This window comes from Typopeltis vanoorti, chromosome 17, assembly GCF_054136105.1.
Source record: "Typopeltis vanoorti isolate ZY-2024b chromosome 17, IOZ_Tvanoo_1.0, whole genome shotgun sequence".
Taxonomy (NCBI): domain Eukaryota; kingdom Metazoa; phylum Arthropoda; class Arachnida; order Uropygi; family Thelyphonidae; genus Typopeltis; species Typopeltis vanoorti.
Window position 1 is genome coordinate 54,724,399 of NC_143565.1, and position 17,615 is coordinate 54,742,013.

Genomic DNA, 17,615 nt, shown 5'->3' on the forward strand with positions numbered 1-17,615 from the left:
TGGCACAAGTTAAATACTGTTGTGCGTGAAAAGATTACAAGAGTAGACGCTTTTGAGAATCTGGCGCCGACAATCATACCACGCTCAAAGTCTGCCTTTTTCCCATTCTGATGCATTAAACAAACAAACAAAAAAAAAGATGGACCTTCGTATGCTAGTCTGCCTTATTTGTATAGCAAACTGCAGCCTTGTGTGTCAATGTCTTCAGGCAATGTCTTTTATTTTCTTAATTGGAAAGGTGTTCCTAATAAAGTGCCCACTTAGTGTATATAAGGCTTCAAAATTATGTCTAAAAATAAAATAGCAATACGCATTCCATTCAAAACATACGGATTGCAATATATTGATTGTATTTTCATGTACATTTTTAATAATCACTGATTAGGTGCTATCTTAAAACTTTAAATTATTAGAACGAACCTAGACATAGTTATATAAACGAAAGAAATTGATTTAAAAAATTTACATTAATGAGTTTAACAAATTATGTTTTATAATAAATTTGATTATAAAAAGATTTTAAAATCATGTTTATTTCCTTTGTTTCAAATTTATCCATTATTTCTCTGTATTATTAGTTAAAAATAAAATATGTAAAGACATTATTTAATTTAATCTTTAAGGGAAAAAAACTGCATTTGGTTTATTTATTTATTTATTGTTCTCTTCTTCTGTATGTACACACACGATTGTGGTGGATATGAAAGGCGTTTATTTTTATTTATTTATTTAATCATTTTTACGTTACACGTGTAATTCGCACTATGTTTGGATTGATGTGTCCGACACTTTTGCCCTTCTAATAAAAAAACCTCCCCAATCCCTTCTGTTTGTGACCCCTTGCTGTGTGCAAGCCGATACTGTCAAATCGGCCTTATAAGCGATGCTATGTGACAACTCGACACTTTATCATCATAAGTTCTTCTTGCATTGTCTTGTTATTCGCGTTTGATTGTTGATAGAGTGGAGTTTTCCCTATATAGTGTGAGTGTTTAATCTTATTTTTATTTGTAAATTTATTTTATTTATTTTTTTGAAGTGTGTATGCCTACGGGAAAGAAAGCAAAATAAAATCGTTTTTGTTATAAAAAAACATTAAAAGCATCAACAATTGAATTTCGTAAAAAATAATTCAATTATTCATGGGATTAATAATAACAAATGAAATGTCATAGGTAGATGAAATATAAATATAAAACCTTCAGATTGCTGTTTGACAAATAATTTCTTCACTTTTTAACCCGATAGTCAAAATAACACTTCAGAAGTGCAAACAACACTCATTTAAATCCAGCAGAAAAGAATGAAGTGTTGAAATCTAAATGGAATCCTTTTGGATTCCATTTAGTGAAACCAACAATGGTTTTCTACTAATGTTAATCATTTTAATTCCCGCGGGTTTATATTTATTTTTCAGCAGATTAAATTGAGCTGTATTTTTATCCTGACGTAGTTAATTCCCTTGGATCGTTCGTTACAACTACATGTACACTGTCGACATTCACCATATGATGTTCAACCCATCAAAATATATTAGGTGAAAGCACGTCCTGTACATGAACATAAATGAGCTCATTTGTTATGAGGAAGAATCTTTTTAAAGGAATTTCAATTAATGAGAAGGAACACAGTTTAGAAAATGACGTCCTTAAATAGTAACAATAAAGTTGTCACTATTTAAGGGACAGTTTTTTTTTTTTTTTTGCAAAAATATCTGATTTTCCCTTTTTACTACGAATCTGCGATTATCTGTCTGTTAATTGATCGGGAGTAAAAATCCTTCCACTTTCGTTTGAGACCTGTCATAAAATAGGACTTCTCATCCCACAAACAAGCAAACGTGCCGGAACTCGCAGGTATAATGGGTATAATGCAGTGACCTAATGGTATTAATTGCTTCCTTCCAAACAACCCAACCCATATGAGACCAGCACAAAGTTGAATCCTGGAATGTATTCATTTTTTTTAAAATTAATAATCGGTTGTTAATCTTCTGCCATTGTTATTGGTAACACTGCTTTGATTGGAGAAAAAGTCGCTAGAGTGCGACTGTGCGCATGGTACACATAACTGTATATCCGTGATCATGTAAATACTCATTCAAACAGCAGAACAAGTGGTGTGTGGACAGATGTGAGGATGTGAAGCGTGTGAAACTGATTGTTGAAATACTTTACTAATGAGCATCAATGCTTAGATAAAAATTCAAGGTTGTGAGAGAAGAACAGAATGCTCGTTAGTGTTGAAGGTCTGTCTGCAGGAAAAATGTAAATTATTCGGTGAGCTAGCGCAAAAACCCACCTTGCAGTCACTTACGCATTCCCAAATTTTAGTGATACTAATAATTTATCTCTTCTTGCTCTTTTTAATTAAAAGAAAAAAAAGGAAACGCCCTACGAACAACCCTCCAGCGCCATCTGCTATCATATAATTACTTTTCTTTCTAAAATAAAAAAAAAAAAATCACTCCCGAAAAACCTGAACGCCTCTATGGTTCAAGGAGGAAATTATTACACTTTATTGCACCAGGAAGAAAAGAAAATGGGAAAGACAAAAAACAATCAAGATAAATATTGTTGCGAAAAAAAAAAGAAAGAAAAAAAGTTAAATTTAAGCAGTAAGAGGCAAGATCCAAGAAAAAAGCCACTTGGATTTTTCCATGGCAGTTCTTCAAAGAGAGGCAACATCAACATGGGGATCCATGTGGATTGGAAAGAGATGGCTTCAACGTTAGCGATTATTTATTAATTGAATGATTCCAGATAGGATAATGCAGCTGCCTGTTAATGGATTTCTCCATTACTTAATGAAGGAGAAAACGTGTATGAGAGTCGCTGTGTGAGTGGAGTGGTGTTCCATGGGAGAAGAAATCAACACGAGATTGTGGTAGGAGAAACAATAACTGCACTATACTTAGAAGGATCATCGATGAGGATGAGTTTGAATTATGTAGAATTGATAAGAATGCAAATTACTTAAAATATCAAACGTCTCGACGTCTGGATGAGGAGAATTGGAAAAGTTAAGCTGGTGGAATTATGAAGCATTTAAATCTCTGAAGAAGATGAGTTTGTCATTAATCCGGCGCTGGTGAGGTGAGAAAATGTAACAAAAATGGTAAGGTGGGGTCCCATAGACCCACCCAAATAATGTAGTGTATTATAGAAATCCATATCTTTTTAATCAATATTAGTGGATTCTTCCTCTGAAGATTCTTCCTCACAGTGTTGTTCTGTATGATACAGACTCGTGGTTACTGACTAAATCTAAACCAATTTCGCTATCATCATCTCCGCTAAATGGCTCCTGGTCTGCCAATGCGTCATCTATAAGTTGACGTAACCTTTGTTCTTCCTGCTCATCTGGTAAAAAAAAAATATATATATATTATTCTGGAAATACCCTCTAAATATTTACGAAAACGTATTTGCTTATAGTTGGTATGTAAAAATATAGAAGACACAGCAGTAACGATAATATTTTAATAGAATATACATGAAAACAACTTACGTTTCAGATGTAAATCTAGTCACACTTTTGGTAAGGTGGGGTCTGGTGGGCCCCAGCACAATTTACACCTCTGCACGCTAAACTTGCTTGCGCGCAACAGCCTGGCGTCTATGGCGTCGAGCAGCGGGTTACGGGAGAGGAAGCTCTACTGAGGCATGACTCACTGCCACGCGTTGTTAAAAAGCTATAGTCATTTTAAAATCTTTGGGGTCTGTGACACCCCACCTTACTAACTCCGGGTTAAGAAAGTTGGACTGAAGAAAATTTAAAGAAAAAAAAAAATTAAAGAAAACCCAAATGTTTGTAATAGAAAAGAAGAAACATCGAACAAATTTGAAATGGCAGCCGAAACAATTAATCAAAAATTTTCCAGTGATTTAGGTTTGCTTAGTGCGCGTGTATTCTGTCCGTCAGTTTGCTCTGTTTCGCCGGATGAAAACAAAAACTGTTTTTTTTGGAAAAAACTCCTTGCCATCCTGTATGAGACCAGCTAACTCACTTTCAAAAGCCCTGTAATGATAATCGCCATTGTAGAAAGGCTCGAAACTAAGTCTTTCCAAACAAAGGGTATCCTCGATACGGACTGAAGAACGGAGATTCTATATTTAAGAAAAGATTAAAAAAAAATAGAACCCATCAAAAACTCATTTTTTAAAAGCAATTCATAATGTAGCAGATTTGTTAGGCCTGCAGCTTAATTGAGGGGGGGAAGAGAATTTTAATTAAAGTGAATCACAAGAAAGGACACTTTGCCTGTTTGTACTCGTACATCATCAACCTTGTGTAACCCAAGGTTTTGGACGAAATCCAAACAATGCGCTTCTAATGGCTTAATTATGACTCACAATATAACCATTAATTGCACGCAGTTATTTGGAAATTAATTAGAAATCCTGGATTTTCTGGTTGTTCCAGTATTTTTTCCTGAATTGTGTTGAATAATGGAAATTTCACATCTTCAACTGTGCTCAAGTAATTTAAACCGTATTTATTTAATCACTGGGAAATTCTGAATGGTGTCTTAGTGTTTGTTGTGTTATTACAATAACAACGACAATATTATTACCATCATTATCATCATCACTATTATAACCGTTCAATTACTGTTACGTACAAGATAATGCGACGTGCGTCTTCATCTACTGTATGTAGTATTTAATATGCGAATCAGTATCCTCCCTTTACACAACTGAGCATGCGCAATTCATGTAAATGATCTCCATTGCTAAAACTGAATAATACTGATTTCATTCAGACGATGTTTGACAATGATTCACTAAAGAAAACAAACTCATTGGTTTATTCCAAAAGCTCAATTAAATTACTGGGAAAGTGTTTATCTTCGTGTGTTACTTTCTTTTCATTACCGTGTTCAAAAGGATAGAATGGACGGTTTGAAAGCAACCTTGACCTTGTCACAGCGTCGAGCTACCGACATGGTCGGTGAAACGTTGACTGAGGAGAAGCCGCAACTGTTGTTAGCATCCGATTACGTGAGGAGAGTTATGAAAGATTTTTAAAAAATATTCCCTTCTCCATAATTGCCCAAATAGCAGCCTATACGCAGATAGAGCTCAATTCATTACTCAAACACTTTTATAAAAGGAGATTAAGCGTACATTTGTTGTCCGTATCAAAGCTTTTCTCCACTTCGATCAATGAAATGAAATCCACCGCTAGAGTGCAGCAGCATCGATGACCAGCTGCATGTAAACTTGTTTTTATCAGCTGATTTAGGTTGAGCAGCGACGGATAGTCTCGTTCATAACGATGCTAACGGTGTAACGTCGCCAGATATAACGGACAGTTTTGCACATTAGGGGATCGTATGACCTTAATATCGGCTCGGCAAGCGAGAGTTAACACCTCCCGCTTCCTTTCCTTTCCTTTTTAGCCATCGGAACGAAGCGAAAAGACTCCCCAGACAAAGGCGAGTTCGTTTTGTGAATGGATTACGTCTGGTGGAGCAAGCGAGCCGTTCTTCTGCCTTCCCTGTGACTACTCCGATGGTGGTGGTGGTGTAAACAGCATCCGCTCCTCCAGGCCATTCTGACGACGGATTCACAATCACTTCGCAGGTACGAATTTCCTCCGTTAAGACGCGCATCTTATCAGTGTTTAAAACTAAGTACCATTTCTTAATCTGTCGATTGCGTTTACCCTCTTTTATCTCTTCACATGACGCGCTAAACCCATCGTCTCTCTCTCTCATTCGTTTTCTCTTTCATTTTATTTTCTAATTGATATGTCATTTTTTCTCTTTCATTCTTTCCATTTCTTGTTTGAGTTTTTTCTCTCTCTCTGCTCCTATCCTTTGTTTATCTTTCATTCTTTCTAACCCCCTCATTTCTTTTTCTGTACCCTCTCTCTCTCTCTCTCTTTTTCTCTTTCTTTCCCTCTCGTTCGTTCTCTCCCTTTTATTCTCACTTGTTTTCTCTCTGTTGCTCTTTCATTTTATTTCCTAATTTATGTCCTTTTTTCTTTCTCATACTTTTCATCTCTTGTTTTTAATCTCTCTCTCTCTCTCTCTCTCTCTCTCTCTCTCTCTCTCTTTCTGTCTTTTTTCTCTCATTCTTTCTGCCAATTTCTTTCTTTTATTATTTCTATCCTTTTTCATATCTTTCATTCTTTCTAGCCCCCTCATTGCTTTTTTCTATAGCTCTCTCTTTCTTTCTCTCTTATTTGTCTGTCAATCGTTGTTTGATTTTTTTTTTATATTTTCTTTCTGCCTCCCTTTGTTCCCTCCTATCTTTTATTCTTTATATCTAATACCTTATCTATGATATGCGTATTTATTTCCATTTTATAATTCTGAAATTAAATGGAATAATTCCTAATTAAATTTAGTATTAGTTATTTAGAAAGAATGAAACACTAAGTACGTACGTATTTTTGTAACTTAGCTAACCAAAAAAAAAAAAAACATAAATAAGAAATAAAAATAATAATGATAATATGTTTGGACAAAAATGAATTTCGATATCCCGTAATATATAATAGAGGCTTAGATATTGGACTATTTTCTTTTAACGTTAAATAGAGTAGGTATAATTTAAAACTAGAATTGTTGGTTATGTTAAAAAAATAATATAATACAGAGAGAGATTAAATTTATTTATATTTTATTTTATTTCATTTATTTAAAATATTTTAAACACGTGTATTCAAATACTATTTAAATAAACTTTAAAAAATATTTCCTATTATGTATCCATTGTGTCTGGCTAAGAGCTTGCGTCTCTGATCTCCAACATTGTTTCTAAATTATCAGGGGTGGGGCAAGAAATGTCAAATAATAATTGATGTCCACAAATGACTCTTCTCCTCCCATGCCGTAATTTTCTACGAATCTCTTCACTCAACCGAACCTCCCAGTGAAGAGTATCTAACATAGATTGTAAGAGCAAATCTCTCCGATGTAATTGATGGATGCAGGATCACTGCGAAAGGCTGTAATATCTTACGATGACACTATTAATTGAAGCCACTCGAAGAGGAAGTGCTGAAGGGTAGTGACACCCTCGGATAATGAACGTTATATGACAATGTAGTCGTTTAAATTGTCTGCGTTGCTATGGAGGAAATAATAAGATTGGAGATTAGTCTTTTATCATGTTACAAAATAATAAAAGAATTTTTTCTGAATTAATAGAATATTCGAGTACGTTCTTGTCCAATTAATAGTACAATACTTAGAGTATTATGCTGTTAATTGTTTAGCGACGTGAAGCAGTATCTTTTTTTTCTTGTTTAAGTTAACCGTAAAAAATAAAGGTCAGGTATTGTTCATTTTCCACAATAGATAGTATTTATAATTGACATCCTTAATGGCTTGCAGTGAGATATACTGTTAACCCTACTTTTCAGAAACTGTAATTGGAGTTGACCAATACAAAGAACATCCCACCTATCGGAGAAAGATGGAATTAAAAGAATGTCAAATCAACAACAGAAAACAAGAATCACCAGCCACGTTCCAATTTCATTGATATCAAAGAACAAAAGAAATATCCATATTGTAAACATCTGAAACACCCGCCCCTCCCTCCTCCTTAAAAGAGAAGTCAATAAGTGTCAGATATTATTTCAACTAAGAATGCCATTCATAATTTCCACTAGAATGAACAGACATTAGGTAGATTCAGAGAATTCAGCCGAATCGTCTGCCTTGCAACAGTGGCGACCTCTTTCATTTGGAGTTTCAGATATTCATCGTTTTGATCACAGTTAATGAGGAACTTTTAGAAAAGATGTAGTCATTTGACTTCATTAAAAATTTGAAATTTTCTAAGAATACGTCACCAGTTTTATTTTCTTTTTTAGGATAAGAACTTTTAAGATAAATAAACAGTGTTTAGAGAGAAGATATCGTTTACAGGAGTGGAATATTAATGTGGATTATAGAATAGACGAAGGAAAGTTAGTTTTCCCGTCGAGTCTGTACTCATACGGTTCGTGTTTCGTGTGCTAATGAGAGGATTTGTAAAAGCACGTGCCATTCTTGACCTTCTTTGTCCTCAGGGAGTCACGGCTTCATTATGAAGCACTTGCGCAGCAAATTGCAGGAGTGTTTGGAAATCGTTAACATGCCAAACGAAAACACGAAACATACGAAAATGTACGGCGTATATTTCCCTAGGGAATGGCGGTTCTGAATTTAGACATAGAGAAAGAATAATAGAATGGATTTAAAATGTTTATATTTACGAACAGGAACTAATGTTTACAATAAGCAGGAACACTGTGAATGAAGAAGTTCATAACAAAAACGTGGGAGGAAGAGATGAAATATCGCATTCAAAATCGGCAATGCGAGCACAACAACATCCCTTTTTGGAATGCAATTGCATGTGCTGTAACAATATTTTTTGTTCGGTTTGCAGGAAGGAATTCAATAGGATGGATACGAGTGATCATGAGGTAGAATATACGTCCAAAATGTGACGGGGAATATTATGATGACATAAAGGCACAATTGCAGTGAGGATTTAATAAACCTGCTGCCTGCTCGTGCGACATTAGGGACTGGTTTTTCCCTTTCAGTCGTTTCCGACCGTAGGTGACTTTTTAGGCATTGCCCACAAAGTATTCTGGTGAGATATTTACAGGGTAGTTCACCATTGCTTTCTCCAAACCCCCCCCCCCCAATTTTATCAGGGCTCGGTATCGGCATTTGGCTGGGATGTATTCATGACTGTAATCCACGTGTGTGTGTGTTCACGGACCGGTTTGCCTCTTTCGGGGGACGAAAAGCCCGAATTTCCGGGTGAAAAAAATCCCCTACCTCCGTATGAGACCGGCTAACTCACCTTTCGTGGAAAGAGACCAGATAAAGGTTTCTCACCGACGGGAATCGAACCCAGGTCTTTCGGACCAAAGGGCTTCGTCTATACTGACTGAGCTACGGATGCTCCATTAGGGACTAAGGGAGATATATAAGCAGATAATATCACTGAGTGAAGATGCTCTAGTCGTTTAGTACGGAGTCAGAATGATATGAATGTTCAGTCATCACTAAAAATCAAATCAGAAATTAAAGGTTCATCAGATCACTTAACAAGCAGGTGCTGCTGCTTTGCTTACGCACACTGATGCAACAGTCATCGCAACTGTACAACAGATTTATGTAAATGATGTTAATCGTGACAAATTTCATCTATAGATTAATGCAATGCGTTTTCATTATTATATATTTGAATATTATACAACAGTTTTAAAATAATTCATTATAAAATAGATTTTATTTTATTTATGAAATTACGAGTGTTATGTAGTATCAGGAATTTTTATTTTTCTCTTTCTCTCACAAATGAACTAATAAAAACATTGCTTTTATAAAAAGAAACGCAAAACGCATATTTTAAATGCTATCTCACCTTTTCTAAAAGTTATTTCTTACGGTAAGTAATATTAGTGATATTCAAATAGCAAGTTTTTGTTAGTAACCAAAAATGCAATCTCATTTTGAGTTAATAGTAATGGATGGTGACGTCATAATGGACTTCATGACATATTAACTCTTAAAATAACAATAAGTGAATTTTGCTTTTCTAAACGTATGGAACCTCACAAAAGATAGAACTAAATTTTGTTTCAATTAAAAAAATTATCACTAAGTTTTTGCTTATAATAACTAAGTTTTTAATTTAAATAAAATATGTAAATATAATTTTAGGCGTTTGTCGCCCGAGAACACTTCTTTCACCAAAATTCGCTATTAATGACATGTCCATATACACGATGTTAATGTAGTCTGATCAGGATGGTCCATTTTGTAAAAAATATTCTTTATTTTCTTAGTGAAAAACGAAGTTTTAACACTCATAGTGCAGTGATTCATTCGTTCTGAGTCAAATATTTATTTATTTCGGTAAGAAATAAATAAATATTTGACGCAAATCATTTTGAATTAGATACTATTCATTTCAATCGAATCATTCAAGTTGTCTGCCTGTTTTAAAAACATAGAAAAGGGAATTTTAAAAAACATTTTACTTGAGTTTTGTTTGATTTATCCTACATCCAGTAAAGTAAATTGGAAATCGTGTGGGCGAATGCAGAGATGAGACGTAGGCGCCACGTCTCGCATGTAAAACTGACGGATGCAACATGTACTATCACAATTAGATTATTGTAGGAGAAAAGACAATAAATATAAATTCTGGCTGTGGAAAGATACTTCAAAAAGAACCGAAATTATTAAGTTCTATTTCAAAAAAATAAATAAATAATAAAAATAAAAATACTCCCACACGCACGTACACACACACACACAATTTTCATTGTGTTTCTTCAACTAGTATACGTTTTGAAGTATTTCTCCATCTCTCTCTCTCTCTCTCTTAGCAAATCATTAAGTTGTTGATAACTGAGAAGTTCTGTTGTTAGGAAATGATGTTCAGAATTACGCCATAATTGATGAAAGACGAACGCTAGGGAGGGTTAGGGGAAGGTACTAGGATTACCCAACTACATGCAATTCCTTGAATTTGCTCTCGGTTGCTCAGGATTGCACAACAACAACAATAAATCAGACACATTACAAGTCACTAAAAGCGATTACACTATAAAGAATTTCAGTATGAGTTGACTAATTCTTTGTATATATTAATAGCCTGCAGTCTCTTTTAGCATCTTTCAGAGTGCCTTGTTTGTTGACGATTCTTGTGTAATTAATGTGTAATTCAGATGCAAGTAAATATTTCATCACTTCACTTGGAGAAAGATGATGTATTCAGTTCACGATATTCTTCTTCTGAACATAAAAAAACAATCACGGAAACTTAATGATCTGTTGATCAGAAGAAGAATATCGTGAACTGAATACATCATCTTTCTCCAAGTGAAGTGATGAAATATTCACTTGCATCTGAATTGCACATTAATTATACAAGAAGGTTCCGATATATACAGAAAAAAAAAAAAAACATTTAACTGTCAGTAACGTAATGATATGTTTTTTGAGAAACTAGAACTTTTTGTCCTTAGGAAAAATTATCTATGTGAAGACTGTTCCAGAGTACTGAGGTAGATGTAATGACATATGCAGACAAATAACGATGATCGTGTCTTTAAAGGCTTAAGGGAAAGTGAAGAAACGATGGCACCTAGTTCAGTAGAGCAGAGGTAGAAAGGGGGGGGGGGACTGAGTACAAGTAACGTTACTCTAACTGAATAGATCGGAACCTTGGTACGCAAAACCAACCGCATTGCATTATGGGATGAATAAAAAAAATTAGCCACTTAAGTAAAACTGAAAAATTAAGTGAAGCTGGCGATTTTTTTTTTTTTTTTTTGAAGTAAAATGCAGCCTCGCCCATTATCAATGATATTTGATCTCCTTAATGTCGTCCGCGCAGTTAACCTAGTGGCTTTGCGCTTCGCAACCATATGCCTGGGGAAGGAGTGTCCTGGGTTCGATTCTCGTCGCCGACGTCAGAAGCTTAAGGATCATCCTCAGTTATAGCCAAGTTAGCCGGTCTTGGGCGTGGACAGCAGGGTTTTTCCCCCAATTTATCTGGGGGTTTTCAACCCACAAACCGTCCCCGTGAACACACACGCGAATCTACATCCATAAATACTTAACCCCCCATGAGGGGGCTCAACTCTCCCCAATAGGGACGGGGGAGAAAAGGGAGGAAAGTCCATATGAATAAATAAATAAACCTTAATGTCTATCAAAATGATTTCTGCCTCTCTTAAAGAAATATTTCAAAACAATTACTTAAGAAACTGTCATGCGGTTTGCCCAGACCGATTTTACACATTTTCATTATTTTTATTTAAGATGATTGTAGAAAAAACTTAAGAAAAAAAGTCTACTGAACAAAATAAAAACTGGATGTAAACATGCATCATTCTTTTAGGTTAATGTCAGAAATCCTTGATCATAGTCGTGGCGTGATCATTGTTTTCCTAATGTGTAATCCGTCCACTTTCCAGTTATTATTTTATGTTACACCACTTCAAAAAAAAAAAAAATCTTTAGTTCTGACATTCACAAATCGTTGAAACAAGCATTAATTCTGCAGACAATAGTTCGGATAAATTGAGCTGAAAAAGAAATAAAATAAAATGTCGATAGCAAACCTCAACTCCATTAATAAAAAATTGAATTTTTTCGTAGCTGTTGAATTACTGCTAAAGGAACTCTGCTGCCCGTTAACGATAAAATAGAAAAGGGCTCTAAAATATTAATTATAATTATTGGATTTTTTTTTCTGCAAACTTGAAATCTTACTACCCTACAGTTAACTCTCCCCCTTCTTTACGAGGCATTTTTTTTATAATCATTGGATCCATTTATAGAAAGAAATATTTCAATTAACGGTAGCTAACAATGATTTTATTTTCAAACAATTTCTTTATTTCACAAATTTCATAAGGAGATAAATAAATTTGAGGATTTTAAAGCAAAAGCAAATTAAAGTAAGAAAGAAGCTTCTAATATTTTATTATCTTCGTTCCGCAAATTAATTTTTATCCCTCAAACAATGAGGACATATTATCCAATGAGATAGTCTACAACAAATATTTTATTAATGTTCCTACATGTGAACAATAAGTTCATATTTCATTGTTAGAAGAAACAATGGAGCAATTAGAACAAAATGGGAGAACATCTAAGAGAATACAAGATTGATAGATTGGTAGACGCTTTATTTCGTGATATGTACTTAGTCTAACAAAATCAAGACGCTTAAAATATTAGCTCGACCACGAATTTGAAATAATTTTTTCTACTGGTAGACGTTTTCAGTAATTAACCATGAGTTAATTAAACACTTGCATATAGTTATATCTGATAAAGTACAGAATGCAGAAAAATACTTCTTACATTAAATACAATGCGAATAACTGGAATATGTTCTTATATTCTTTGGTTAGGGAGACTTGGGTTCGAATTCCGTCTAGAACGTGAAAAACCTTTATTAGGCATTTTCTATTAAAGGTGAGTTCACCAGTCTCCCTTTTCTCCGAAACTCGGGCTTTTCGTCTCTCAAAAACATGCAAACTGGCTCATGAACACACAGATCTACAGACATAAAAATAGGTCAAGAAAGAAGCTATTCAAAACGCTACATTTGTAAAGTGTCAATGGGGCATTATACCAAGCAATCTTCTTCTTCAACCTTTTGGTTCTGTCCACTGCTGGACGAAGGTCTCCCCCCCCCCATGATTTTCCAGATCACTCAATTTTCTGCCTCTGTCATCCATCTCACTCTGTAATTTGTTCCAGTTCATCCCTCTACCTTCTTCAGAAGCAAATTTTTATCCCTCAAAACAATGAAGACATATTATCCATTACGTTTATAAACAATGAGATAATCTACAACAAATATTTTTTTAATGTTCCTATATGTAAACAATAAGTTCATATTTCATTATTAGAAGAAACAATGGAGCTGTTAGAACGGAATGGGATACATCTAAGAGAATAGAAGAATACCAAACAATACTTAGTCTTTATTTGCGTTGTAAGTCATCAGTTAGAAATGAAGGAAGTACAGGAAGGTGGTTTAATGTTAAATCTGGTGTGAGACAAGGATGTACATTATCCCCTCTGTTATTCATTATCTATATGGATCACATTATGAAGGAAAGTGGTATTAAACATGATATCAGAATTGTAGATGTTAATGTCAGCTGTTTGCTTTATACGGACGATGTTATACTTCTAAATAAATCCGCTACAAGTCTGCAAGTTTCCCTGAATAAATTGAATAACTGTTGTAATAGATATGGTATGAAGGTCAGCAATAAAAAGACAAAGACAATGAAGATAGGCAGAATCATTGAAAATGTCAAATGTGTTGTGAATGGAGAACATGTTGGAACAAGTAAAACATTTCAGCTACTTAGGCACGATTTTTAGTGAAGATGGTAAATTAAATATGGAAATAGACAATAGAATCAATAAAGCTGGTGTGGTAGGAAGTCAATCGAATAAATTCATATGGAATAAGAAAGAAATTAGTCGGAACACTAAATTAGCTGTATACAAGACAGTGTTCAAACCAGTTTTAACTTATGGATCTGAGAGCTGGGTCAGAAGTAAAACACTTGACCAAAGACTAGAGACTGCAGATATGAGAGTCCTGAGAAAGATTAGGGGCGTGAACTGATGGCATTAATGGCAATATCATATTAAAAACGAGGATATTAGGAAAGAACTTGACATTGTCAGCATCCAGGAATGTGCTAGCAGAGCTAATGTCAGGTAATGGAAAGTGGTATTATTATTATATAATAATATAATTATAAATAGAATGGGAGAGGAAAGATTAGCAAAACAAGTGTTCTTTGCCAGGTTTGCAGGAAAAGATCCAGAGGAAGACCAAGGTGGATTGATACGGTAAAAAGTGCTTTAGAAGATAGAAATATAAGATCTCTAATGTTGGAGTCTTGACAGGTAATAGATTGATTTGGAGGAAAATTGTAGATAGGAAGTTAGTGGTGATGTAAGTATTTCATGTAGTACTATCATAATACCCTGTACATATCAGGAATTTGATGATGATGAATTTTTTTCTCCAACCTTGAAAGCTTACTACTCTAAAGGTAACTTTTCCCCTTCTTCACAAGGCATGTTTTTTTTTTCAATCATTGCATCATTATAGAAAGAAATATTTCAATTAACTGTAGCTCACTAACGATTTTTTTTCAATTTCTTTTTTTGAACAAATCTCATAAAGAGATAAACAAATTTGAGGATTTTAGAGCAAATTTTTATCCCTCAAAAAAATGAGGACATATTATCCATTACGTTTATAATAGGATAATCTACGTTTACAATGAGATAATCTACAAGAAATATTTTATTAATGTTCTTGCATGTGAACAATAAGTTCATATTTCATTGTTAGAAGAAACAATGGAGCTGTTAGAACGGAATGGGGCACATCTAAGAGAATAGAAGATTGATAGATTTATTTCCTGATATGTATTTAGCCTAACAAAATCAAGAAGCTTAAAATATTAGCTCAACTACGAATTTGAAATATCTGCCATACAATAGCGCTGCCTATTTATTGTTTCTGCTAGTGGACTTTTTCAGTAATTAACCATGAGTGACTTTTAATGATCCTGTAGTGATTTTAATGACTTATTCCGATATTTAATGAAAATCTCAGCCCCATTAGTGATATCCGACAAAGTACAGGATGCAGAGGAATACTTCTTGCATAAAATTCAATGCGAATAATTGGAAGATGTTCTTATATTCTTTGGAAGATGTTCTTATAGTCACCTTTAATAGAAAAAGTGAGCTCGCCGGTCTCCTTTTCTCGGAAACTCGGGCTTTTCGTCCCTCAAAAAGAAGCAAACTGGCCCATGAAGACACCAGTTCTACAGACATAAAAATACTCGTTTTTAGGGAAAGGAGTGGTAGGATGGCTGCATTAATTGCCTAAAACCCCTAATTACGGGGGAACTCATCAATCCGACTAATCTCTTATGTCGATATTGTTTGCAAATCTTTATAGATTTGTAGACACGTGTAAATATTTGAATTCAATGGCGATAAGTTCTTTCTCTTCATCCTGCTTAAAACAAGGATTGTGTGGGCCAAAGTTCTAAGGTGGAGTAAGAAAATGATTCTGAGAGGATCTAGCAAAAATTCTCATAGTTTCGTTTCCAACCAACTCATCGACAACTTGTATCGGAAGGAACTACAACTACACATACGTTAATACGTAGATTTGTACTCAGCTGCTGAAAAGTCAGGAGTTTAATCCACCTTTGCTTTTATGTGTTTCTTCATTTCCCATGGAAAGCGTCGTCCTTTTATGTGTTTTTAGTAAAACACAATGTGCTCTTGCTCGTCAGGGAGTTAGTGCTAAGGAAACTAAATTAAGTGAAGTGATAAATTACATGCGTGAAATGTACATTGCACAGTGATAATCTATATTAAATTAAGAATCTATATTTGTACTGATACCGCAGTATCTAAAAAAAAAATTGAAAAATACTTCCTGAAGGCATGATTTTTTTCTTTTATTTTTAAGGTCTCAAGGCCATTTTCTGCAATAATTTTTGCCAATACACGTGAAACGGTGAGTCAGCCAAAAGCGTAAAGCACTGGAGGTCAGTGCCGTGGAATAAACCGAGGTAAGTAAACCAAGGAGGGAGTAGCCGCTTTGTTTCTTTAAATAAGCAAGGAACAATTTAAATTTTAAAAAAAAAGTTAAAAAATTTAGGATTTTAAAATTATATTTTTTTTATTTATACAAAAAAATTAATATTTGATTAATATTTATTCCAAATGATGGTATAAAAAAAAAAGTTTAGTATAAATAAGCCCTCTTTCCATCCCATACTTCAGTATTTGTAAAGAGAAAGAGTCAATAAACTCTAGTGTTAAGGGATTACCATAAACAAACCAACAATAAAAACTTCCGCTGTCGTTGGGTTCAAATAATGCGCGGACACATCCCATCCGTGTTTATTCGCCCATAAACATGGTCATTGAACACTGACGCAGTTTCGTCGTACTTCATCCGCAGTTCCGCTTCCACTCCATCCATAACTGAAAGCTTTCTGCTGTAGAGTGTCATAACAGCGTAACTGTAGCGGGACGCTACTCTGATCATGTGATATAGTGTTCATTACCTTAACCAGATTAGTATTGGAGAATTAATGAAATCCTCCAAAGGCAACTGTATTTTGCTGAACAACAGCTTTGCCATATGAGACTCTTCAAGCATCGCTGTTTGAGGAATTATACGCAGGAAACAGAAAGGACGGTTTAAGCTATTTAAACTTCAGGGCACACAAAACATCTCATAGATGGCTTTCATTGTAACAGTTGAGTAACATGTTACATTGCTGTCCTATACAGGCAAACGAATATAAAGTGGGGAGGGGAGGAAAGAGCTTTAATTAAAAACAAAATGTAGATTTCTTTTGCTTCAATTTTAGGTACATTTCAATTGTTTAATTAAACTGTTCCTAAAATTGAAATCTATTGTTAGAAGTTAGAAACAAAATGTAAATTTCTTTTGCTTCAACTTTAGGTGCATTTCAATATTTAATTGAATTTTAGTGATTTCAATAATTTTAGGTACTGTTCCTAAAATTAAACTGCATTGTTAAAGTTAGAATCGAAATGTAGATTTATTTTGCTTCAATTTTAGGCACATTTTAGTTGTTTAATTGAGCTGTATTGTTAGAAGTTAAAAGCAAAGTGTAAATTTCTTTTGCTTCAACTTTAGGTACATTTCAATATTTAATTGAATTTTAGTGATTTCAATAATTTTAGGTATTTTTCCTAAAATTAAACTGTATTGTTAAAGTTAGAAGCGAAATGTAGATTTATTTTGCTTCAATTTTAGGCACATTTTAGTTGTTTAATTGAGCTGTATTGTTAGAAGTTAAAAGCAAAATGTAAATTTCTTTTGCTTCAATTTTAGGTAAATTTCAGTTGTTTAATTGAATTGTTCCTGTTCTAATCTAAATCGATTGTATTGAATTTTTGCTGCTAGTTGAAAGTGAGCAAATTTTATACCTAAAATGAAGAAATTGTAACTTATTCAAACTGAAAGCAGATAAAGTGAATTAGAAACTGTAAAGATCTTAAGAAATTCTTTATTAAAATATCTTGTTTA

General features: G+C 34.1%; 1 protein-coding gene across 2 annotated transcripts in view; it reads left to right on the plus strand.

Moving 5' to 3' along the window:
• The first annotated feature begins 5,261 nt into the window (after positions 1 to 5,261).
• LOC150097402 (E3 ubiquitin-protein ligase RNF217-like) overlaps positions 5,262 to 17,615 on the plus strand; it is a 104,202-nt gene continuing 91,848 nt past the window's right edge. For both annotated transcript variants that reach the window (XM_090406827.1, XM_090406826.1), the window contains exons 1-2: positions 5,262 to 5,588; positions 16,017 to 16,119. The gene's annotated coding sequence lies outside the window, so the exon portion shown is untranslated. The remainder of the gene's footprint in view (positions 5,589 to 16,016; positions 16,120 to 17,615) is intronic.